At 41.5% G+C, this 27,331-nt stretch overlaps 1 protein-coding gene across 4 annotated transcripts in view; it reads right to left on the bottom strand.

The window, feature by feature from the left end:
• Positions 1–24,102, bottom strand: part of LOC139346621 (RNA-binding Raly-like protein) — an 89,955-nt gene extending 65,853 nt beyond the window's left edge. The window contains exon 1 of one of the 4 annotated variants that reach the window (XM_070985788.1): positions 23,634–24,102. The gene's annotated coding sequence lies outside the window, so the exon portion shown is untranslated. Of the gene's footprint in view, positions 1–22,897 lie in introns of all 4 variants that reach the window. The other 3 variants (XM_070985790.1, XM_070985787.1, XM_070985789.1) reach the window with 3 other exon arrangements.
• Between the last annotated feature and the right edge of the window lie 3,229 nt (positions 24,103–27,331).

Raw genomic sequence — 27,331 nt, 5'->3', positions numbered from 1 at the left:
AAGTGTCGATTTTTCATGAGGTAAGAAAAATGTTTTCAGCTCTGGGAAAATGCTTTTTTTTTTTTTTTTTTGCATATAATCCTGCAGCCTTCAACTGGTTTATTTAGCTTTGAATTATAATTGCACTTTCCTATAAAGGAAGACATCATTCTTGAGTTTCAAAATCCCCAAATGTAGACATTGACAACAGTCACAATATCAAAATAATAACATTTTGACCACACAAACTTAATCTAATGATCTTGGAAACCCCAATCCCTCCTCAACAGCACAACAGAAACACACTTAACATTGTTTCATCAGCTTGATGCTTCATATCTTCTCTGAAATCTACCAGAATTTGCTTATAAGAACAAAGCAATGGAGAATAATCTTTGCTCAAAGGTCACAGAGACCCATTTGGAAAACACGGTCGTCTGGAGCCGATTCCAGCTGAGTGGGCGAGGGAAACATGTATGTGCTGTGTATTTTCTTTTCTTTCTCTGAATCTGTGCAGTAATTTGTGTTGATGATATTTTTATGCAGCACTTGGTGGGGAAACGCTTTGTTTAGTCAGAAATTAATTTAACAGTCAGTGATAAGTTTTAGCCTAGGGTGTAACTCAATTTAATACCAACCTCAACACTATAAGAACTATATCTGTAGTCACGTCTGCCCTAAAAGGTCTGGGGGTGTACTTTCATTTGCATGATCATAGAAATATTATAGGAATATAAAGGAATATTACAGGCAGCAGCATGTTTCTGATCCTCTCACTTTTCTGCGACTACACGTTGTCACTTTGTTCATGAGGGTGACACTACTCTGTGGAGTACATACAGTAGGCTGCAGTATAGCATAGAATCGAGTATTTATAGTGTATGTATTTATGTACGGAGAAGATTATAGATCCAAGAGGAAACTTACAGAGGGGTGGAACGGAGAGAAAGATGCAATTACAAATCCGTTTGCTGCTTCAGCACCGCGGACGGCACCATGGATTTATCAATACACAGCGCAGTTAGACGACTGATATTTCAGAGTCGCAGTCAAGGCCATAGATTCTAACCTGCACAAACCTCAGTCAGATAAAAGATCAATGAGTCACGCGGACTAGACTAACATATTCAGCTGAACAGCCCCTCTGACTGCCCACCAGTTGGAGAGGGAGGATGGCAAGTTAACAATGGGGATGCATTTTGGTCATTTTGCTAACAAGGGGGGACGACATCTCGCCTCAAACCGTCTACTGGACTTAACAACGACAGCCAGATCAAATAGCAGAGCGAAGAATTACGTAACTCGGCTCAGGAGGAATATCTTTACTGTCAGCTGAAAAATGGCTGAAAATCAGCAATAAACACTGGAACACTACATACTATTTATATAGTGTATACACACACAGACACACACACAATTTATACCCAATGTCCATGTCCTACTTATCAAACCCACGTCTCCACACAGACAAAGAAAAATAGTATAAATAGCAAATAATAGTTTAGAACTGCAGCACATTTTCCATTGCTCACTGGCTTGGGAAGTGTTTTGGTGGCTGTCTGTCTTCCAAGTTAGTCATCAGAAGTCCTTGGCTACATGACATACATTTTCAAGCCTATCGCTCATGACAACAGCACGCCGGTGATTTCAAAAGACGGTGACAGCGCACACAAACTGAAGCTGAGAGATTTTTTTTCCTCTGCTGTGACAAAAATATGATGCTTTCTAATGAGTGTTGAGAAAAAAAGAAGAAGTGTGGAGTGCACTTTGTCAGATTCTGATGTGTGCCACCACATGCACAGACAGTGCAACACGTCTGACTTTGTCAGCTGTGACTGTGAGGAAATCTCATCGCTGCCTACCTGAGATAGTGGCAAGTTCTGACAGGACAACAACAGAAGAGGGGAGAACATGATTGGTTCTTGGGGAAATACTTAAGATCAGTTCCAACCTGAAGGCACACACTAAGATTGGCCAAAATAAAACGCAAGACATTACAAAAAACCAAATGTGTATTGTTGTATGTGTGTCTTTCTGACATCACTCTCACATCCTAGAAGATATCAACAGCCGTCCAGAAACAAAATCCAATATGAGCATAAATTTTGGCAAGGAAGCGTGCAAAGCTCACTGCTAATAACACTGTTTCAACCCATTTAAACGTCTCTGTTTTGGTTATGAAACAAGTGAATGTTTCACAGCAATGAGCCAAGTGTTTTCACTGAGAATCTGGAGTATCCTGCTGAATCCACTTGATAATGCTGCATCTTGCTTATGAGCGTTTTAATGACAAAGACGGCCAGCACCATCTCCATTATTCAGTATGCAGAAGACATGTAATGACTTTCTCTGACTAATAACTCACCCGGGAGCTTATTGATGAAAGCATATTTGGGTGCAATAGACGGGAGATGAAAGAGAATATGATGGAAAATGCTTTGACTGAAATTGAATGTCACTTCTCGAACAACATGAATAAGACAACAAAAAGTGTTTTTCTTTTCCCATTAATGGTTTAGTTTGCCCACTTTGACCCTGACAGGTGTAAATTTGTATGCCTGCGTAATGTTTTTTCCCACAGAGGAAAACCTGATATGGTGCCAAATTAGCAGAGCAGAGTGCCCCCTTTAGGCCAAAGCCGGAACACCATTTCACCATTCCACAACATCAACTCCATGACGAGGATTGTCTGGTGTGTAATCGACCTATTCAGTCATTTTGGTATGAGGATGTTGGTGTTGGAGAGGCATAACGGAGCTTTGAGCTCAAAGCTACAATGCTGATGTTTAGCATGAATAATGTTCAGCATGTTCACATCTTAGCATATCATGCTAGCATGCTAACATTTGCTAATTAGAACTAACACAAAGTAGCTGAGGCTGATGGGAATGCAGTTTGCAGGTGTTTGGTTTAAAGAATTGAACAAATTAAACATTTGACCTGCTGGTGGCGCCAGAGGAAAAGTCCCCAAAGTGATTCACAGTCCCAAATGACTGAATGACGTCACCATCCTTTGGCTGCCAGTGTGGCTAAAATGCTAATATGGTTATGTCTCCAGAACTGTAATCTCACAACCTGCAGAGTCACCTCAGCATGTCAGAACAAACACACGCTGCATTCGTAGAGCAGAAAGCATTTTGCTGCTCTTAATGGCTTCATCTGTCGTCAGGCAGGAAATCCTTTATATTCATGATACATGACTGCTGCTGGATGAGGTCGTGGTGGAGGACACCTCATTGCATTCGTCACCATGTACATGTGATGTCACACTTCCAGGTCATGTGTCTGTTCCTCGGACTGGGCCAGTAGGTGAGTTGGAAAAATGCCAAAGTATTGATTTTATGGCAGTTGTAACAGAGCTGTAAGCAGCAGGCTGTTGTTACAGCACCCATTCAGCCTCCATCCTGACACACAGTACAGTATATGACCTCACTTTGTCCTCTTTCCTTTCTAAAATATTTTCTTTGTAATCTTAGATGTGTGTTTCTCTTCCTTTAAATGGCTCCTCGGAGTCTGGATCTGATAGATTTCACTCTCTTCTGCAGTGAAATATTCACAGCGTGGACAGTGTTGCTTTGCTGGTGTTAACTTATGCAGCCTTTATTGTTTATGCCTGGTTTGAAAACCACCTCGATCCCCTTACTTAACCTCATACTTTTCAAAAACCTCCAGCCAGTTAGGCATAGGAATGCAGGAGGTGTGATGTCGCTTTTGTGTGATATTCAGGTGTATTTTGGGTCTGTTCTGTCCCGCCAGCCTTGCTTGTGGCCCAGGCAGTTAACGGTACGCTTTCAGCTCTTGCTGTATGTGCTTCTGTTCATGGTTTTTAGCTTTTGGGTTTGCTGTTAATGGTGTCTTGTAATGGAAGGTTTGGATTATATCCAGTCTGTGCTCAAACAGGATGGCGAGAGTCTCTGAGGTGCTGGTCTATGTGTGTGGGTTTTCTAAGCACCCCAGTGTCAAGGTTCCCTCTCTCTCTCCAGCAGATCCGAAACCAAAACGCGTTCATCTTCGAACGGTGTGAAAACTCAGTCTGTGTGGACATGATAGTGATGTGTGAGAACATGATAATCAATACAGGCAGATGGTCACGCTATGCTCCACGTAGACACCACATCCTGTGTGTGTTTAAAACAGGATCACCCATAAATGGGATGCCAGTGGGTTTAGAATGTAGTGCCAGGAACACACAAAGCTGCAGTACAATGGTGGTGCAAAAAGCAAATTCTCATATAAATACTGGTACAATAGATGTGACAGGACTTGTCGTACGCTGTCCAGCTTCTAGTATGAAGCAGGATTTCTTTCTTTGGGGTCAGAAAGATCTTAAAATGTGACTGGGTTCTCTGTTTGTGTCTGACACCCAGAAATATAAGAATAATAAAAAATGATCTGTTTATTTAGTTACCCTTTTCCTCAATTTGGTGCAAGTCAAACTACTTTACAATCCTTACACAGGAAAGATATGGAGAGAAAACAAATGACTTGGTCATTGCAGCCATTTAAGCTAATACTTGTGCTTATACATCAAGCATTTAGGAGGCTATGCCTCAGAGACTCATCTCTAGCTTATAACCAGCATCTGTGCCTTAACTGGCAGATCCCAGGTTTTCCTCAGTGTGACCATTCGAGCTATTTTATCACTATCGTACTGTACAATGCACCAGAAAAGAAGTGAATCTTAACGTTCAGCTGATTTTACCAGCTAGTGTCCAAAGGGGGTACGTTCATCAAAACCCAACTGTGTCTCCAGATGCTACATCCTTTATCTCTCCATCGGTAATCAATGTGAGTGCTGAAGTATGCGGGTTTGTGCCGCTGGGTCATGTTTACTATGCAGTGTGTAGTAGACACAAATCTCCAGTTGCTGGCGTAAAGAATTCCCTTTGAACAATACAGAGCAGGCAGAAAGTGATGCTGCTGCAGCCATCCTGCACTTCAGCGCTCTGCAATGATGCTGTGCTCACAAACAGTGTGGTTTATGCTAATGTTACAGCAACACAGCACATGTTCTGGTAACGCGATGTGATGTGACACTTAGGGAAGTGTCACATCACACTGTAATTATCTTCCATGGTTTGCAGAGATTGCAGTATGGATTTCACTTTCTATTTCTTGGTATTTTTCACGTATTTTTTCTAAGCTACAAGACATATCAGGAGCAAAATAAACTATGGCTGGCTATGGCTAACACTATGGCTGAGCATTTACACCTTAGGTCTGCAGTGGATCAACACGGATGCAGGCAGCAGGGTTTCATATGTCACATGTCGAAGGAACCAAAACACACAGCTGGTGCAACAAGGGGCATCAAGATGTGAACGCAGGTGTAGCTACCTATCGCTATTTTGCGAGCTAAGTTTCACTATTTTCAAAACGATGGCAAAAAGATGTTTTCTGTTTTTGGTTGCAAAAGGAGAAATGGTGAGCCTTCAAGTATGAGCCAAAGGATTTGAAAATCCCAAGCAGAGGAAACAGAGCATCTTTTTGCAAATTTTACTGAAAGTGGTGGGTGGAGATCAAGTTGGAGACTATTTGCATATTCATAGATTGACACATTCTAACTGAAGAGAAAGGAGTCATATTATTTTTTTTTAGTTTTTATGGATTTAGTCAATGCCAGGACAGGAACTCCAATAGTTTTGTGGATGCTAGACCATCAGCTGTCACTGCAGTAAAAAGAAATGAGAAGCAGCATCTGAGGTTTCTCGATTTAGTATTATCTTAAAAATGATAATTCAATTAAAGTCCGTAACACCACGTAACACCTAATTTTTTTAATGTTTCTTTTATTTCACATTGTTATTCAGTGTCAATTTAGAAATATCAAGACTTTTTGTTTCTCTGTTAAGGGATGGGTATTAAAAGGCTGAGTGAAATGATAGTTTTCTTTGTTGTGTACAGAAACCTTCTTTAGTTAAAATGACCCAAATGTTTGGTTTTAAAGGAATATTTTGTGACTCTTTGGAAAAAAAAACTTTTATTCAATTTGTTGCTGAGAGTTACATGAGATGAGTTGATTAGCGTAGCTTAGCACAAAGACTGGAAGCAAAGGGAAACAGCTAGCCTAGACATGTCAAAGATCAAAAATACTCCCACCAGCAGCACTAAAGCTCACAAATGAAAATGTTACTCAACCTGAAATTTAAAAACAACAAGTCAAGTTGTAGTTTTATGGGTGCATGATTTAAATACTGTAAGTTTTCTTGTGATTCTTGTGATAACTAACCACTGATCCCCAAGAAAACAAACAAAACACACGTTAATCAGTGAGGTGCCGGAGGTGTACTTTTGAATTGGATTGAATCATGCTGCTTCACCCTGACTCTAGTCTTTATGCTAAGCTAGGCTAATCAACTCCCAACTCTAGTCCACAGTTCATACAGAGACACAAGGCATCAAGAAAGCAGATTATCCTCCTTATTTGCCGAGCCATCAAACTATGCCTTCAACAACCCTGACATTCCAGTGTATCTGGAGAATCACATATCGTCAACAGACATTTGAAGAAGGCCTTTGTGTTCGCTGTGCTCTGTAACATAAAAGAGGGGTACTTCAGTAAAATTCTGCTTTTAACAGGTTTGAACAAAGAACATGCAACAAGGTTTCCAAAATGGGCAAGAGTCAGGGCAGAAAGCCACAAATGTCGGCACCTGAAGAAGTCATTTGTATTGTATAACAACCGTAGCAATGCCCTGCTTGGCGATATATATACAGTAATGGTTATTTTGTGCTATAGGACACTAGAAATCTTTTACTCTTTCTCAATCCATGATAGGAGCTCATGAAATATTTATGGAGCTGGGCAAACAACAGGATGTGTAATTATAATCAAACAGAAGAGTACACAATGGCTGCAATCAAGCCACTTCTGTCTGTCTGTCAGTCAACCCAGGGAAAGGTTAAGTTTCCCTCCTACTCCACTAATTTCTGCTGACCTTTCCAGGGTGATGTCTCAAACCCGGCAAAGTTTCTCCACATTTCTCGACACTTATTAAATCACTCAAAATACAATCAGCGTTGGGCTGTCTAAAAATAAACTCCTGATGGTGTGTCTGCAGCACTGCAGAAACAGGGAGCCCTGAACAGATTCCTCTGCAAAGTGTTGCCTGGATGAGACAGTGACACATCCTGACACATTACGATGACACTGGCACGGATCCAAAGCAGGAGAAGAGACTTGAAAGCACAACAAGGCCATGGAAAACCATCTTGAGAGTTTACATGAAGTATTTCTGTTGCTTTTAATGTGTTGATTTCCCATATGAGACAGGATGATTCAGCACTGCTCAAGAATGTTTTGCATTTTCACTTCGCTTCAGAGAGAGTCGGCCGGGGAGACGGAGCATCGCTCGAGTTACAAATGAAGGCTGCAGAATTACGTCTGATCAGAACTGTAAAATCATCATTACATGTACAACAAATGTCTTTTGTTACTGTCACACTGTCTGTGAGTCTACTGTTTGAATTGTGAGAAAAGTTATATGACAAAGTTAACTTTCTGTGAGTCCTGATATGCAGGTCTGGTTATACTGTAGATAACAAGAGACGCACTCACAGATGTCGAGTGGGCAACTTTATGCATTTATGTTTCCCATCACAGCACACTTCCTATTGAAACTGGAAACTATACTGTCTCACCTGTGCTGAAGGGATATTTTATACTTTACTGGCAAGCATGTCCTGTTCAAAAAATCCATTACTTTTCAAAGAGAACAGAAAGGAAGCATCACTTCACCACCATAGCTGTGCTTAGAGCAATGAATTTCAGATTTCATCCACCATTATCTTCTTGTAATTGAGCATCTTTGTAAGAATGTTAACGCTGACGTGCTGTACAGCAGCAGGTTGGATGGGTTGTTTATTGCAGCTGGTGCTCTGCTGCAACTGAATCTGGATCAGTTTGCAGACTAGCTCATGAATCAGTGGGTTTTTCAGCAGAGTTTCAGACCAAATTGGGATTCTTTGAGGTGATTTCTAGACACGTGGCCTCAGTGTTTTCTTAAATCCTGGCTTCAGTCCTGGGTGTGACCAAGTATGTTTTGCAGTGTTGGTGACCGGTGGCACAAGTATAGGAGGGACATGAATTAAAAGAGGCTGGAGCCACATTATCAACAGGAGAAATGTAGCATTAACAGATCGAGCTGAGACAGATTTGAATCCCATCAGTGCCTCAAATCTACATCAAAAACAGAGTTTAATTGGCCAAGAGACTCTAGACTATTTGTCCAGAGGACAAAAATACACAGCCACTGAATTATATTATACAGAACCCAGAATATTAATATACAACTCTCTTATCTTTAGTCTATTTCTTTTTATTCATATTGTCTGTTTTAAGGTGATATGGTGGAAAAAGCAAAAGAAAAAATTAGTAGAACAACACTATAATGTTAAGTCGAAATAAAATATGTACGTAAATTAATTCAATGTTTGAGGCGGAGAAGTTTAGTGTTACATATCTGGAAGGCAGAGCCAATCCCAGCAACCCCTCTGGCACATTTTTGGACCTGCTCTTGGCGATAACACTGCCCTGGGTGAAATAACTGTCTATTTAGTGTCCACACAGCACTCAGAAAGTGTAATGACCCTCCAGTTGATCCGAATTATTCCTTGACAGTGCTCTCGAGCCTTAAAACTCCCACGTTTAAGGGCTTCTTGGCTGATTTTTTTGACCACATCATAATGGAATTGATCACAAAAGAAAATCAGAAAAGAATCAGTCCCCCCCACCTCCACTGTCTAATCAGCAGCACTGTTTTTCATTTTACTTCTTTCCTGTCACAGTAAGAGGAACATTGTTTTTTCTTATACTGAATCAAATCATTATGATTTAATTTTGGAGCTAGTATACAGAAAGTTGTGTTTTACACCTTCTTAATTGTCAATCGAGTTAAAGTGACAGTTTGACACATTGGGAGATTCATACATTAGACACTTATTCGCTAATATATGGAGATAGTTAGCTTAGCTTAGCTTAGCTTAACACAAAGACTGGAAACAGGTGGAAACAGCTAGCTCTGGCTTGTAACAAAATCTGCTGACCAGCACCTCTTCTGCTCATTAACATGTTTATCTCGTCTGTTTAATCTGGACAAAAACCAAAGTTTAGACCGACACATTGTGGTTTTACATTGTGCTGGGAAGCACAGTTTCTTACCTTTGGACAGAGCCAGACTAGCTGAATCCCCCTGTTTGCAGTCTTTATGCTAAGCTAAGATCTAAGTGGTATCAAACTTCTCATCTAACTCTCAGCAGAGAACCTTGTAATGTATTTTCTAAAATGGTGGGAAGAAAAAAGGAGCAAAAGTGCCCTCCTGGAGGTCCGTCCTGTAGATAAAACCTAATAAGATGCCCTCTTTGGTGGCCCAGTGTGCAAGAAAATGTGATTTAGTGCAATACAGGCTGCCCTCTGTACTAGAAAAAGGAACTGTTTGACCATAAATGCATCATGACTTTCTGCACACTGGTGCCCCACCACATGCAGACCCTTAGACAGCCTGAGTCAACCACTGCTCACGGTCACACTTTCTGCCCCTTATCCAAAACTCAAGCAACGGCCTTCCATCGGCTGCCAGCGCGCGGATGTCCTGTAGTGCCTCTGAACTGAAATTAATTAAAGTAACTCAGTTGGTGTTGTTGGATTTGCAGCAGTTTTTTCATGCAGAAAGGCTGCAGTCAGTACATATATTATCAAAGTGACCTTTTTCACTTCTTCCCACTCGTGAACTTTACGTCGACTGGCTGAACGGGGACATGTGTGAGTCTTACTTATCAGGTTCCACCAGCAGCAGTGACGTGAGGGAAGCAATAAATCTATAGCAACACATTGAGCCTGACTCTTGTCATATATTTCCTTTACCTTTCTTCTTCCCTTTTCCCTAATATGCCTTTGCAGTGTTCAGCTCTATGCCGGCATGCCCACACTGCTTCTCATTATTGCCACAGCAGTAAGTAACAAGACAGGTTAATGCACTTGCACTCTGAAGTTGGGAAGGTGTTTGGTAGTTAGTGCTCGGACAGCTGGATATTTAACACCCATGTGTGCTCTGGAAGAATACCCACGAAAGAGTCAAGAAGCACAATAGAGTCCCACTAATTGCAGCATGTGTTCTTTAAACATTGATCCGGGCAATTTGTGAATCAAAGCAGCATCCCCGTCAACTTTCCCTCCCTGCCATTAAGTCTGGACACTTTCAACCTCTCCAACGCCTCCTGCAGCACCTCGTCACTCCTCTTTGTGCCACTGGATGCTAACAATCTCGCTCGAGGGCTGACGTTGGTAAATCTGTGTGTCAAAATTAAACAGCGGGATCTCCACAGAAGAGAGGGTAAAATCAGGTGAGGCAGCTGAAGCCATGAGCGTGAGTGAGACAGGCAGCAGCAGAGAGAGACTAAAGGCAGCTCCTTGTGTGCCCGCATAGAAATGGAGTTAAATTGCTTGCTGCTTTGCCCATCTGCAATAACAGCTGGTGATGCCGTGATATAAAAGACAAAAAAAGCAAGAAAAAGAAATAAAGCCCAAAGGCATTTGTCCCCATTTTTCTAAAAAATAACTTTATGTTTTCACAGTAAACATGCTCAGTTGGGACTGTACAGGCTACATAAATTGATGAATTGCTTCAGCTCACCAACAAGCATCCTCCATATGTTACTGTTGAGATTCTTCCCATATTGCAATGCTCTAATAAATTCATTACATCCAACGCAGTTAAGCACCTTGGATTTGTTTGTCAATCGTGATAAAGCGATTATTGTTTTTCCTCCATGAACGGGAGCTGAAATGAACCTAAATCTGGCAGGTCAATCGTTTTCAGCCCTTTTCATTGTTTAACGCAGCCAGGATGATGTTGCCGGATGTGAGTCTTATCTGTGAATGCGCCGCTGTCCTGAGCATCTGAATCAGAGCTAATGCGGAAGAAGAGGTTTGCCAATAGATAAAGAGAAAGACAGCTAAATAATCAGCCTGCAAAGACCTGGCAGGGGAATGTAATTACTGAATGAATGGACAAAGCATCTGTCATTCTGGAGGCTTTTGGTGGGATCTTTGAGGATGGAGAGATGGGCAGCGCAGCGGGGAGGAGGAAAATGAGAATGAAGGTAATGTGTGGGAAGAAGTGAAGGAACAAAGGGCAGAGAGGAGCAGAAGAGCACCGAGGTTCCCTATTGTGAATTTGCTTTGGGATTCTGTAGCAAAAGAAAGCCGAATAAGATCTTAGAAAAATGCAACAATCTGAAAGAAGTGTGTGTTTCTTTATCTGAGTACAACCAGATTCTAAAGAAACCTAACAAAAACAGGATTCAGTCGTCTGCAAACAAACTGTGTTTCCCCACAACAGTTTCACGAGGTGTCCCTGAGCTCATGTAGTAATCTTGTTTATACAATCATGTGTTCACAAATTAGTGAACCTCGCTCCACCCTCACTTGTGAACGACTGAGCCTTTCCAGGATGCCCCTTTCATACCCAATCATGATTCTATCACCTGTTAGCAATGAACCTGTTCACCTGTGGAATGATCCAAACAGGTGTTTTTGGAGTGTTCCACATCTTTCTCAGTCTTTAGCTGCTCCTGTCCTAACTTGTTTGAAACCTATACCTACCTGCTACCATTATAAGCAGATAATTCCAAAAACAAATGAAGCTGATGAAGTTGATTAAATGTATTGTCTTTGTGCTGTTTTCAATGGAGTATTTGTTAGAAAGAATTAGTCAATTCTGGCCAGAGTTGCATTTTTGCCACATTGCATTGTTCTTCTAAAAAATAGAGGTTTTAATGGATGTAAAGGGAGGAGATTTGTGTAAAGCTGGTGTGTAGGGACAAACAGGAGGTTGTGCAGGCAGTGATGGGACATCCTGATGAACATGAAGTTTGATTTTAAGTGAAAGTGAAAGCAGCGTTTGGTTTGGGGTTTGAGGCACCGCTCATGAACTGCAGCATCCCTGCTTTGAGTCAAACTGGGACCTTTGCTGCATCACATTCAAAATAAGCTTTATTGGCAGGAATGCAGCATCTCTCCCTCATTTCCTGCCATGTCTCCACTGGCTCTGCCAAACAAAGGCAAAAAAACCTCAAAACAGAAAGCTGTTGACAAAAATCTGAGTAATTCTCTTGGCCATTTTGTACTTTCTATCACCAGTTTCTGCCGTTAAGTCACAAAACTGTCTCATCATGAGGTAAAAATAACACCTGTGGAACCTGCATTGAACAACAAATGGGGTGAAACGCTGAATATTGAACATAAAAACAATGCACAGCTCCTTGTTTATTCACGTTTTGGAAAATGAGCCTACAGCTTTAACTTTAATCACTACTATAGTCTCAATTCAGACTTACAGAACTGTCCTAATATCAGACACTGTGGCCCGGAGCCACGTGTTGGACCACAGTGTTATCTGAGAGTGCTGGGTCTATTTGTTTGGCGTGTTTTTGAACAAGGTTTCCACTCTCCAGCTGGTTATGAACTCCCCTAAGTGGTTTGTTTTGTATCAGGAAGGTGAAAGAGTGTTTGGCTTTCATGTGACACTATTCACTGCCGCACTACTGCACTGAATAGCGTTCCTGAGATGCTCCCGAAATCCATACAGACTGTCAACTTGACAAACACACATTTTGACCCATAAATCTTGAAAAATAATAACAGCCGCAGTTCAAGTTCTGAGGTGGAGCTCTTCCAGTCTTCTGGTGGGTTTCTGTCAGATTGCTCGCGGTGCTTTGTTGACTTTCTGAAGAGGTATTTCTCTCCTTACTACTGCCTCACACATTTGCATCCTATATTACTTTCATTCTTCTAGTCGAGAATTAATTGGAAACTGAAATTGCTTTTCAAATTGTTTCGACTTGCATTGACTGACCTAATTAGTTCAATGATTACACTCGGCGGGAAGAGATCTCTGCCTAAATGATGTGACTAATTTGAATGAATATTTCAAACCCATGTCTGCAATTAATGTCATTTACATATGTAATATGTCTGCTTGATTACTTAATTATGTTTATATTCCCTGATGATGTCACTGACAGGTGTCTTTTAGAGTATTGTAAAATAAGAAGAGACCCGACCAGATGTCCTAGCTCGCTCGGCTCGTACGAATGCTGCAGCGCATACAGAAACGCCGCGTGAATTACAGAGCTGTCGAACTCCTGTGGCTCGCGACGACTTTACATCGACCCCTGGCAAATATATTCACTGTCATCCACTGACTTGTCAGAAAGTGACAGAAATGATTTTTTCTTGCAATTGGTTCACCATGGCTCCAAAAAGTGAAAAAAAAAAAAGAAGAAGAATGTAAACAACCATTTTCTTTTCTGGTCACAGCTTGTACTGGGAGCAACGAGCTCTACAGGCAGCGCATCCTCGCCCCTGAACACCTGAACAGGTCGATTGCTGCAGACTTCCAAAACAAAACATACCACTGCTGGAGAGTACAGCGACAAGGCAGATCTTTGTGTACCTGAGCTTTGTCCTCACATCGTTTTGATCGTCACATCAAAGCACATTAGATGTCCACACATGAAGGATTTATAGGAGACAAGGTCACCACATGATGGACACGGCTGGATTTTAGAAAGAAGACATCTGCCCTGAAGCTCCAGACTTTACAGCTACTTTTGATTTATTGATTAAAAACTAAAATGGAAATTTGCTTATCCTGAGACCCTGTAATAGTTTAGCCAATAATGTACCACTTATACATGTTATCATATTCTTAAATAGACTTGAATTGAATCAATCACACTAATTGCCCTGCTGACACATACCTAAAGTGAACCTTTGTCATTGTTGTTTATGTCAGTGCCTCCAAACTTTGGAAAACCTCAGAAGTCGTGAAATGATTAACAGGACAAAAACCAGGTAAAAAAAAAACCTTTGTGCTACACAAGATTACATTCATTGACAACTATCTTCTAATCTTTGCGTTTAGGACTCTAAATTGAAACGATGGATCAAAAACTTTCTTCAGTTTAAGGGTTCACGAAGGGAAAATGTGTGTGCGCCACTGCTCTCTTTTTATTCAAAAGTCTGGAAGCTGTAATGTGCTGTAAACACTAGCTAGGCACCAAAATAAGTAATAAACATAATCCAGAGAAGCACATTACTATTAAGAGGCAGGGGAATCCATAAGTAAGTAAAATCGATTTCCTCTAATAACGCTAGACCAGGCTACTTGAGTGATAAAGGTGCTTTATAATGAATGGAATTTTTTGGGGGGGTTTCCAATAAACCATCCAAACCATGTCTTTGCACACTGATGGGTGTAGGCTCATGATGTCTATTAGAGAAAGTGGATGGAAACCAAAGGCTGTAATAGCCGCCGGTATCTGCGAGAACACACAGCAATGAGCTCCTTGATTTCCTCTGATGTCAAAACGTGGAGGAAAAAATCAATATGAAGAATGAAGCCTTATTTACACACGCCACCTGATAGACTGTGGCTCACTGCGAGATGTCAACAAGCTATTAATGTTTCAGGAGAAGATTGCTTTTTGAGGCTAAGTGGGGAATTAAATGATGGGAGTTCTATTTTTACCCATAAACGCACTGGTGAGTAGGACTACATGTTAGCGAGACAGATGTTTTTGTCTTTTTTTTTTTTAAACTCAGATTTAGCTCAGAGGGGCCTCTGCAGCCTGAGTGTAATCAGACAGACATTTGCCATTCTTAATCTCGATCCCGTGAGCATGCAATCCTGCTCGGGATGCATAATTGCAGGGACGTGTGCACTCACACAAACTCACAATTGGGATTATCGCATACGGGCTGGGTTCACTTTGTGTCCCATGCTGATAAACCACGAGCTGGTAAGACGGTGATAAAGTGCAGTAAAGAAAGAAAATGACAAATTTCTGCTTTGCTTTATCCTACTTAGTAAAGCCTCTGCAGAACAAAGCAACTCTTCAAATGTGAAGCCCTCCGAATGAAAAGGCCCAACTCTGTCTATATGCTGAAGTCGGTTAAAGATTCCCTGTCAGGCTCAATCAAAGTTTGAATGTGGAGCGGAATACATTTTCACCATCACCAACAGTCCCTCGCTACCCCTGAGTGAACCGTTTGTTGAGAGAAACATAAAAGGTTTGCTCGGTGGACATGTTTTTGCCCTCAGGGGTACACAAACTCAATAGCTAGCTAGCTAGCTAGCCGTCTCTCCTTGAGTGCACCTGTGCTTTTCCTCGTGGCAGACACTGAAAATTGAGGTCATGATCCTCGTGAGTATGTGAGTCAGGATGTCTCTGTGTTGAAATATCTCTCTCGGTTTTTTCTCTGTTTCAGGGTACATATCCTTGGAATATCTATTTGGGATATTTCAACACATATACCTTCCCCCTATGACTGAACGTACAAAATAAAAGGGAGATTTTTCTGACTGTGAGTGAATTTGCAGCCAATTCACAATCTTTGTCTACATCCTCTTTATTTAATGCAGGTTTAATACTGCAGCACTGCTACATATATCTGTTTTAATATCTTTATCTATATCTCACATACTTGATACAAACATGGATGCACCTGAGCTTACAGCAAGAGTCTGCACACTGATTTCCGCTTGCTCTACAATAAACAATACAGCACAGTAAAGTATGAAAAAGGTGAATATGTTTGAATACCTTCGAAAGCAACTGTAATTAACTTTATTAAATCTAATCGCTAGACAAGAGTTTAGTGTAAAAACAACTTACACAACCCAATTTATCAGCTTAAATCACCTTAAAAACACTGTACTGCGATAAAGAGAGCCGTCTCACCCCCTCAGTTTAAACTCTGTCAGTAAGTTAAGGTTTGGAGTCGGGCACAATCCTGCCCACAAAATAAGCAAAAACTGAAACTTAGCATTGAAATCCCAGCTGTCTCCTTAACAGCAGTCAGCACTCTGTCCAGACACAGCAAACCAACATAAAATATTTAACTTTTTTCCGCCCTTTGGCAGCATTTTGTATAAAGAGATCCCAGACTGTCCGGGCTGGTAAACACTAATTTGTGTGCAGATGTGATATGACTCCATTTCTGGATATAAATTTCAAAGTTTTTAAACCTCTGACTCCTGTTTCAAACTGTCTTATGAATATGGAGGGGTTATGATGGGCCCCTGGGCACAGACATATTAAAAAGCCCCCACCTCACCCCCACCCCGCCCTACATACAGGAGCAAGACACCCAGGCTGAAGAGACACGAGTCAAATTGCAGTCAAATTGTATCTCTTCACAGTTTTTGTGGTCAGTTTTTGCAGTTTTTTGTGTCTCTCTGCAGTCGCTTTGTGTCTCTTTGTGGTTGTTTTGTGGGGTTTTTGCTGTTATTGGGTGTCTCTCTGCAGTCAGTTTGCGTCTCTCAGTATTCTCTGTGTGTCTGCGTCACTTCGTGCCTCTTTGTGGTTGCTTTGCATCTCTTTGTGGTCAGCTTGTGTCTTTTCGGGGTCAGTTTGCACGTCTTTGCAGTCAGCTTTAGTCTCTGCCGTCGCTTTGCGTCTCTGCAGTCATTTTGTGTGTCTTTATAGTCAGTTTGCATCTCTTTGCAGTCATTTTGCATGTCTTTGTCATCAGTTTGCATCTCTCGGTAGTCAGTCTGTGTCTCTTTGGGCTCAGTTTTGCATCTCTTTGGGGTCGTTTGATTGACTTTCCAACAAGAAATGTTAACAGGCACTTCAAACAGCTCGGTTTGGGATCCCTCCATGCATATGAAGAATGTCTCTATGCCGATGTTATCAAAATAATACCCGCTACCCACATTGTCAATGAACTACTACTACTACTACATAAACCACTATGTGTCAGGCACGGCACAGCATACCATGTCTTTTCATACCGTGGCTTTCAGTGTGTCAGTGCATCCACAACTGGTCCTGAGCAGGTGAGAGACAGCTGAGGCCAGCAGGACGACAGCGAGAACAGCTGATCCCTGCAGAACCAGCTTGGAGCTGACCCAGATGAGGACGCTCCACTGTAATCGGGGTCCCTGAGGTAATCTAGGCAGGACATTATCTGCTTCGCTGCTTCTCTGCAGCATCTGGAGGGCTCCGCCACCTGCTCTGGAAGGCCTCACGCCGCTCCTCTGCCGCTTTTTATTTCAGGTTTGTTTGTTTACTTTTCTCTCCCAGTCTCGGCGAACGTCACAGCCTCTTAAACATATCAGATACGTGCCTGAGAAGTATGGATCAGGCTGCGTCTCTGTCTGAACTTTCGTCTCCTCACTGAAGCCACCGTGTCCTGATATGAGCAATAAATTAAGCACATTAAGACTCCTCTGCCCTCGCTGCCATGAGGAATGCTCTGCTTCTTATCTAGTAGCAAACAATAATGATCTCCACATTAAATGTTTCCCATGCATGGTGTTTTTACACTATGATATTCATGCTGGGGTCATTTCCTAATTACCATAGTACTTGCTTTTGCATCTTAATATTAAATTACTAATGCCTTTGGCAACCAGGAATGTTTTACTGCAAGAGAAGTCAGAACTTTTAACTCAATAATCTGACCTGTAAGACTTGTTTATCTTTTTAAGGCTTTATAGTGCCCTTTGTTTGATGGTGCTCCACCATTTTCTCTGCTCTGTTCTGTGTTTTGTGCCTTTTTATGTTTCACTTAATTAAAGACAATTTTTCAACCTGGTTGGAGAATAAAAGTAGTTGTATTCCATTCAACATAGCTTGTTTTCATGCGGCATCACTCAAGCTTCTGCTAATGCACTTCGTACCGAACGGCTCGCACTGTGAAGAAGAAACAAATCATTAGGAATAATGAAGAAGATATTGCAAGCTCTTGTTTCCTGGAGACTTTAAAAGCATTTTCATAAACTAATCTGATGCTACCCGGTATCAGTCAACTGTGATGCTGTTTTCTCATCACTGGAAGTCAAATAAAAAGCAGACACAAGTAAGAAAAGAAAGAAAATTCTTTCTATTCAATCTCCATGTGAAGGTCAAAAACTGCAAAAGCTTGATTTGCCTCTGTTTGGTTCCCCTGTTCCTCGCCTAATAATTTGCATGCATATAAGTGTGTATGTGCGTGCGTATGTATTATACTCATAATGTTTTATGGAGCAACATTGTTGCATTCTGCCAAAACATTTCAGCCACATTTCCATAATTCTATATATACCCGAGCAGAGACTTTCCATTATGTTCAGGAAAGACAGACCCGAGCAGAAAACTGGCAAATGGTCTTTAGCGTGGTCATCTCGCTGCCTGAGGGTTGCACTTTAATGACGATGCTCCACAGACGGATGTGAAAAACACTTATTAATATGCCAAAAAGTTAAGTGCGATGAAACAAGTTTTCATTCAAACAATGAGACTCAACGTTTTCTAAAATTACAGTTTAATAACAGGGGGTTTGGTGGGGAGGGAGACGCTGCAGAAAATGTCATGATGTGAATTTTGATTTATTCCCGTCTGAGAGGAAAAACAATACACGCATGCATCAGGGGCAGCGGTGCTGAATCTATAAGTCATCTAAAAGCTAATTCTGAGTGTTTTGATGCTGCTGAATGTAATTTGATGAGCAGCATGATGAGAAAATTGTCCTGAATATGTTAACTGGACCTGAGGCAGACGTGGCCTGGAAGCTATCGGGCTGCCCGGATCGATATCTGCACACAAAGTATTCTAATGAAATACAACTAAAACAAAACTTCACTTCCATCTGAATTTCTACAAGTACAATCAGGTCTCAGCGTGTCAGTGGCGACGGCTCATTTATGTGATGCACTGTAACTCAAATGGTTCCCATAATAGACACTGGGAAGTCATTTAGCCTGACCCTATTCTTCAGATATGGGTTTAATTGCCCAGAATATGAAGTGTGAGATCTCCTCACTTATCAAATTAACCGCTCAGAAAGGGACAGTGAAGTACTTAACGCTCGTCACAGCAGAATGAGCCATGCCAAAGGTAAGCTGTTTATCTGTTGAAGAGGGGGAAGCAGGAAGAGAAAGTCTCATTCACGCCAGTTTGATACCGCAGGTCGTACAGATACGACGGAGGGTGTCCAGCCAAACTGCAGATGAAAGACGTGATAAGTGTTGATCATTTGAGTAACCTTCAGTCAATACGGTGGGCTTCAGGAGCAGCAGAAAGTCTTAAATGTAACTTTTTTTGCCCCGGATTTTGTCTCTCAGGCTACATAAAGGCTGGCCTGTCTTCTGGAGCTTGAAAAAAGTGCTTCCACCTCTTTGGAATATTTTTAAGGTCAAGAAAGAGACAAAAATCTTCAATTTAATTAATTAATTAGCCTTCTATTAAGAATAGTCAGTGTAAAGATGCAAATACAACGTTATTTATCAGTCAAGGAAGCTTCAGCATGATTTTAAGTACATATAGTGGATTAATAATGCGTCAGTTTGCATAGTATTAATGAATGAATTCATTAACTTATTTCATAACAGTCTTACTATAAGCACAATGCTGCACACACACGCTTCTGAGGCCGAACCTCTTCCCTCAGATATGAGTTATGAGTGATGGATTTAAGGAAATCGTGGGTGTAACTGTGTTAACTTTAGACTGACTTAGGTCATAAAAGGTCATTGCCAAAGAAACTTTTAACTACTTGTGCACGTTTAAGGAACACGAAGGCCAATGAACCCCAAAATAAAGCTCCACTGCCACTTCTTAAGTAAGAAAATCTGTCAGGGACTTAAAAAAGTAAAGCCTCAGTTGAAACACTGACTATCTGTTAAAACAGTTGTCTTAAAATTGAGTTATTTTCTAGCATAATTATCTTTCTAATGTACCAAGCACATGTTTGAGGTACTTTTTAGTTGTACTCAAGCACATTTCAGAGGGAAATACTGCACTTTTTCTTCATTTCACTGCGTGTATCTGACAGTTCTAGTCACTAATTACTTTACAAATGGATGTATTTCCATACAGAACACACAGAGCTTATAAAATATGAGGTTTTGTCCTACACTGCCAAACAGATCACGGGCACAGCTGAAATCATTAGTGAAATTGTTGATTGTACTGTTGGTTGGACAAAGCAAACACTGTGAAGGTGTCACTTTGGTCTCTGGATCATTGCGACGGCATTTCTCTCTATTTTAAGAATTTTTATAAACCAAACAATCCAGCGATTAATGGAAAAAATGATCCGCAGATTCACCCATAATGAAAATAATCATCAGCTGCAGTCCGATACGAAATAGTTCAGAGTGAGCTCCTTCTCACTACAACAGTAAATCCTGTTCAATAATCAATGATGTAATAGTATCAGGACAACAGTCGCAGTAGTACTTTTAAACATTTTAGTACATTTTCCTGATTATACTCACATGCTTTTATGCAGGACTTACTTTTTCCAGTGTGGTATTAGTACTATGACTTAAGTAAAGGATTTTAAGAGGTGGCATGATTGTGCATGTGGACTAAAGCTGACACTAAACAAGCTGGGCTCAGGTTACAGGGCTCAAACCATCATGCCACTGAGCTCAACATCCCATAGTAACTACATGTGTACACGCCATGCACTGCTCTGCATATCATGTCTCCATTTGTCCCACTCTGGCATCCCGACGCTGTTGTTTCAGTCGCATTCACACCGACAAGCATGCATGCAGACGCACATCCATCCGTTCCTTAAGCACATGCTTGGTGTATACAAGTTGCTCTTGCGTGATGTTTTATTCATGGCTTCAGAGGTATATCCATTCATGAGCTATCATATTCCTCTGCAAGTCTCCTGTGCAGGTCTGGCTTGGCCTAGATAACAGGAAGCCTGCCTGGAGGGGAGACAACACCGCAGGACGTAATAGAAGCTATCATAATGCTTAGCAGGAGAGATGTCCAGGAGCTCGCACGGTGGCGGCGTGGCAGAAACACCTCTCAACTAGGAGCGTGAGGAAATGTCGATATGTCGTGAGGCTGCAGTTCCTGGTCTGAAAGGTAAGATTTGAAATGTCCGAATCAATCTGAATCTGTTTGAATGAAGGTATGCCACTGGAGGAGTTTGTACTGAAATGCTGCAACCAGAGCAGTGATTACGCAGCTACGCGTGTCTCCTAAAAGCCTCGTTTTGATTAAAATTAAGCGAATGTTTGGGCTCCGTCCTGCAGAGAGGAGCGGGAGGAAGAGCGCGTCGCCTCGAAGAAGTTGCTGAAAACATCATCATCACAATGAGATGCTGCGTTTGAGGTTAAAGGCCTTGAAAACTAAAGCCATTCTTTCAACTTGTGACTTAAACGTGTTTCATTATTGACGACTGAATCAGCTTAATAGCTTTTAAGATTTGCAGGGCTGTATTTCTTGGAGGAAGAAGAATCAGACGTGGCCATGGGCAAAATATAAGACTTGATGATGCATTGAGTCATTGCAGCAGAATCAGACTATTGGATTGAATTCTTACACTCCTCCTCTGAGCTGCCCGACCTGCTGGTCCATTCACACATTTGAACCTGGTTAACGACGGCTCGCTCTCTCAGGGGTGTGTGATTCAACCAAACGCTGAGCGCAGAGACTACAACAGACGCCTTCCTGGTTGGACTGCTGTTCCTAAATTGCCTCCCAACTTAAAAACCATTAAAATTTCCCCGTGGCTCGTTATCTCCGTCTGGGCAATCGATACATGATAACAGCTTTTCAATACAAGATGAAATGTATTAGCTTAATTGCTCTAATCAGCTTCCCTTATTAATAATGTAACTTTGCCTGCCTGTTTCTGCATTCAGTGATATAAATACTGCATTTGTGCACATTAAACTGCAGTGATGCTGATCTACCATGTCAGCCTGTTTAATGACACTGGGACTTAACGCTCTATACTCACACTTAATGGTCCTGACTGATAAATTTTACAGTCCTAAAATATTGCTCTGACAAAACCGGTGTTCTGCTAAGCTGAATACATATGGATCAAAAGGGAGCAATGTGACGAGATCTGAGGCACGAGCTGAACCCCTTTCTTACAATAGAACGACGTCTTTACTAAACTAAAGCGACGACTGACAGAGAAATGGTTGGGATCAGTCCAGGAACGTTCCAGAAAAAGTTGAATGAAGTTTGTGGGCTTCTGCTGAGGACCACTGCTTACTCAGAGGAAGGCTCGTGGACAGACAGCAGTGCCAAACACACAGCCTACAAAACAGAGGAAAATAATTCCAGGTCCTGCTTTGGAAGCCATGCCCTCTTCTAAGAGCACATGACATGTATTTACTCGTGTTTGCATTTCCTGCAGCGCACAATAATCTGAAGTTAAACCTGCCTCTTGAAGGATTAATTCACTCTAAGTCCCCTTTCAGTCCTGACAGTGGCTGTATTCATTTCCTGCAAAATCAGATGTGACAAATCCCGGGGTATTTATGAATCTTGGCCTACAAAAGCCGATTTCAGTGTGTTCAGCAGTAAGGAGGGCACTTAGGTGTAGCTATACTTTGCCCATACGTACTGTGGTGCAAACTGTGGTTATCCTATATCCCCAACTTGGTAACATAGCCCTCTGCAATTTACAGAAACGCCTGCTGCAGCAAAGAAAATTGTTATCTCTGCCCCTCCAAGTCCACGTACGGATAGTTTTGATAGTTTATCAGTGGGAGATCATTACAGTCCTTACAGTGCATCCTTTCAAGGGACCTGAATGCAGCTACTTACATTTATTCCTCAGCTGCGACGGCGTGGAGATTGTTGAACTCAAAACAGAGAAAACATTGTGATCAAACGACCTGCGTGCGATTTCCAGTCCGTGTTGTTGAATTGTTGATCACGTCACTTCTTTCTTTTTTGTCTTTCTTTCTTTTTTTTTTAAAGAAGCATTACGGACAGATCGATCAGATCAGGTAACCTTCAGATAACATTGGTAAAGAATGCCTTCTCTAATGAGCAATTTGGCCAGCCTTACGAAAGAACACGTCAGCCACAGGTGCATATTTCTGTCACCTTATTCTTTATTGCAAATGCAGAAACGTGTCACTTATCCACTCATATCAAATACCTGCAAAAGGGAAAATGTCTGTTCATCCTCGTTGACACAGAAAACAAAAACGCATTGAACTCCCCCAAGAATCAAAACTCCCCTCGTCCACCCAGCATCATCTAGTCAAAAAAAAACGATAACATCCAAAAATACTTGACACTGCCACCAGCAAAAGTATAACGAAATGGAAAAAAGAGAGAAACACAAAAACAACAAACCTGTGAGCTCAGCTGCAAGAAAAGTATCACGTTAAAACGTCATCGGGCTTTAAAAATGACTCCTTTTTTTCTCACAAAGAAAAGAGGAACAAAGTAAAAGCAAAGGGTTTGATCGGTGAGATCCACCGAGACATCAAAATCACAAAACTCGAAGGCAACAAACAACACTGCAAAATGCAAACCAAAGCATAGCAACAGCAAAAGTCGACAGAAACAAAAAATAAAAATGTTTCAAAACCACCAATAAATGTTTGAAAAATCTCAATACTGACAAAAGCCGCTTGGTTTCGACCCTCGAAACAAAACTGCAAGCAAGTAAAGGCTTTCTCAAGACCGATATGGCACCAGTTTACCCTCTTGGCACTCTCGATCAGAATAACTGCATGCTAAAAACTTGAAGCCTGGATGTGAAAAACGCTCAAAACCACCATGTCAATGCTCAAATTCAAACACCAGCAAAAGGAGGAAAAATAAAAAAAGGGGGCAATTAAAAAGACAAAAAATGCTTACAAAAAAGCCATTGGAAATGTACTCACCGAGCGGGAGTAAAATGTTGCAATAAAAATGTGATATGGCTCAAAATACAGTATGGCGGTGCAAGCCGAAATGCTGTGCCTTTTCTCTAGATCTCTGCCTCCAGTTCTGTCATGTGACCGATTCAGCCCCGACTTCCAGCAATGAGAGACCAGCGTGGAACAGCTGATGCTGAATGCTCTCCTAGCGGCTTGGCTCTCTCCAAAAGTAAAAAGAGGTAGTCCTTATCATCCCACAGTTATGACTGAGCTGCTTGTGTGTTTTCCCTCGGCCGTGTTTTCTTTCTTTGCTGTTTTAAAGATGCAGAGCTCGCTCGGTGTCAGCGCCGCGGCGGCATCTCAGACACGCTTTCATTTCATTCAGCGGACGGACGGACGAGCCTTCATACGCCGCATGCTTCTGTTCTCTTATGAGGAAGGCAGGGAGAGGCGTGCGGGGTATTACAGTGGGGGTGGTCAGCGTTATGTACTTGTGGCACATTTGAGAATAACATAACTGCATCGTATATGTGATAGCGCGCGCGCAGCTGTGTCCGCGGCGCAGACGCTGAGAGGGTGAAGCACATTCAGGACAAACAGCAGCACAGACCATAATAGCATGCCAGCGCTGTCCATGGTGCTGAAACAATATAGTCCACTGAGGACAAGCAACGAAAAAAATCTGGTAAAAAGACCCAGCGCTGTCCATTGGTGCACAAAGTGTAGTTCAGCTTAGAGCAGCATCCTCAGCCGTGTCCCAAATGTACACTGTTTACTAAGTCTGAGCAGGTTGTGAGATTGCAATACTTTAAATAGAGCAAATGCAGAGGAAAAAGTCAGAATGCATACTAGACATGTTTGATTTCTTAATCTTCCTTTGATGCTCGGAGATGGAGGAGATGCTCACAGCTGGAAAACATTTAAACAAATTGCAGATGACGGTAAAAGAGTTTTGAAGAAAACTCAGCAAAATCACTTAAAATCTTCTTTTTGTCTCTATTAGAGAAGTTTAATTGGCAGCAACACTCTGAAGCTGCAGCGTGATTGATGGTCACTGTCAGTGCATATTTTATCATCGCCTCTTAGTATAAGATGTAAGAAGGCTGATAATAAGACAATCCGTGTCATACATACTGTCTACAGTTGGCTCATAGGAACAGAGGCACAGCTACGCCTTCAGTATCAGGCGGCCTTCCCCGGTGCTGAAACTGAAATGTAGCACATCTAGGACAAAAAAACCAAAACAAAACAAAACAAAAACAAAAACAGCCCTGTCCATGCGGCTGGAACAGAGGAAGAGGAAACAATGGCTTCACCACAATCTGTCTGAAAGTGAGGGAGTAAAGAAATGTTTAGAACGAGCAAACAAAGACAATATTCTCAACAACCCCCAATTAGAGCGTGGCACAATTTAGAACAAACAAGCAAACAACAGCATTATAGTCTGCGCCAAATGATTCACTTATTTACTGCTCACTACACAGAGGAGCTTAAGGAGAGGACTAGTTAATGTGTCGGATGGATAAAACAAACAATGCATGAGGCTTGCTGCTTCTTAGTTGGTGAGATAACTAAAAAACAGCTCAACTCAAACCGGAGCCAACACTACAAAACAGTGGACATACTATAAAGTGGATGATTGAATGGTTTCCTATTCTTAACCCCACCTAACACCATCCATGGTGCTGAAGAACTGCACAAGCACAAATAAACTCACAACAGTCAGCTGCGTCTGGAGATGTTCATTCGCTACTTTGTAATGTTTTAAATGGCAATAAAAAAAAAAAGGCTCCCTGGACTAATCAGATATATTTTTTCTGTCTGCTCAGTGCATAATGCTAGTTGTTGCATGATTTATGACCACTGACTGTACAAGGTATTTTGAGTCCACTATGTAGGCTACATTTTAAGTTTTATTAGACGTTTGGACGGCATTACAAATTGGCAAACACACTATAAAATGAACTACAGAGCCACTAGTGAACAAATTTGGGCGTGACATACTGTTAATTCCCTGCCCAAGGTGCTTAAACATGCACGATTCAGAAGAAACCAACAGCAGTATCATTTTCTGAACATCACCCAGCCCGTGAAACTGATGAGCGTAGTAGATTTAAGAAAAACGCCCACCAGTATCAGACTTGTTCAAAATCACTAAGCCTCTGTCCAGGGTGCTGGAACTGAAATAATGCCTATTAGCCCTGTCCATGGTGGTGAAGCTGAAAACGTAATATTATCATATAAAACTAACAACTGCGTTAGCCCTGTCCGTGGTGCTGAAGCTGAAAACGTATTATTATCATAAAACAGCGTTAGCCCTGTCCGTGGTGCTGAAGCCGGAGATTTAAAACAACAGTACCATACTCTCAATACTGTCTGGCTCTGTCCATGGTTCTGAAACTAGGTGGCTTTCACAGCATATTAAACTTGGCTAACCACTGTTCAGGCATATACACAGACACTGTATTAACTTATTCATGTACTGTACCAGCCGAGAACCCAAAGAGGTGACTCTCGTGTTCGGTTTTAACGGCATTTTGGATTCATCGCGCCTCAGTGACTTCCTGCAACTCCCCCCCACCTTCATCTCTGTCTTTTTCTTCCTCTCGCTCTCATTTGCTAAATAAATACACCTGAGAAATGTAGGTTATTGCTGATTGCGCCAGACAGGAAAGTAATAATGTGTTATTGATGCATTAGTGTCTGACTGCAGTTGTCAGACAAAATTCAGTACAAGTTCATGTAACACGCAGTGCTGGAGACAACTGTCACCATTCATTCATCATAGCCATGGTTGGTGCACTGTTTCCACCTTAAGCACTGTCTAATTTAATTTACTTTTCAGATCACATGAAAGCCTTTGGGAGGCACAATGTAAAAAGCTTTACAGTCTCTGCAGAATGCATTGGGCGTCTAAGAACTGTGATCAAACTTTCCTTGAAGACAAATCTAGCACCTTATCACGGAAAGTGTTTACCTCTCCTTTCATTTAGCCATCAGAGCCTATTAAGTCGCTTTACAACACACTGTACTGCACTGTTTTTTTGTTTTTTTCTATCTCATTTGGTGTTATATGTCAACAGTGTCATGGCACATTGGTCCTTGTGGCTCTTAACTAAACTTGACGGTCAGCGTGTTGCCATGCAGGACATGTCAGACTGTAATTATCGATGCCTGGGGGTGTTCATGACCTAACTCACTGTCAATGAGGTGATTCAGGAAGCTGCAGAGGTCTAACTTAAGAATTGGATAGTAAATAGATAGAGATAGACGCCAACACGTGGGCAGAGAAAATGATGCAATTAAACCGCAGCCAGTATAATATGTTATAATCCAATACCACAGTCTATAATAAACTATGACTGATGCTTGATATTGTTATTGACAAACAGTCATTTGGCTTAAATTCAACCTCTCTCCCAGTTTAATGCTGCATAGCTTGTAATGGATGCCGCGGAAGACATACAAGTACATAAAGAATTTATGTCTCACTCAACATGATTTATATATATGTGACCATAAACACAGGAGATGCTGTCATGTTTACTGCGATACGCATTCAGGTTCAGGTATGTGCTGTTTATCAGCCCCGCTGGCGCATCAGAAAGAGACTTGCAAGGTTAAAAGGATACCGTTTTTAAAATATCTGAAATAAGAAATATTAATCATATCTACTTTTTGACATGAGCTCTTTGTGTGTGATAAGCAGCTCCTGCAAGGCG

The sequence above is a fragment of the Chaetodon trifascialis genome, chromosome 18 (genome assembly GCF_039877785.1).
Source record: "Chaetodon trifascialis isolate fChaTrf1 chromosome 18, fChaTrf1.hap1, whole genome shotgun sequence".
Taxonomy (NCBI): Eukaryota; Metazoa; Chordata; class Actinopteri; order Chaetodontiformes; family Chaetodontidae; genus Chaetodon; species Chaetodon trifascialis.
This window is presented reverse-complemented; position numbering and strand designations above follow the sequence as displayed.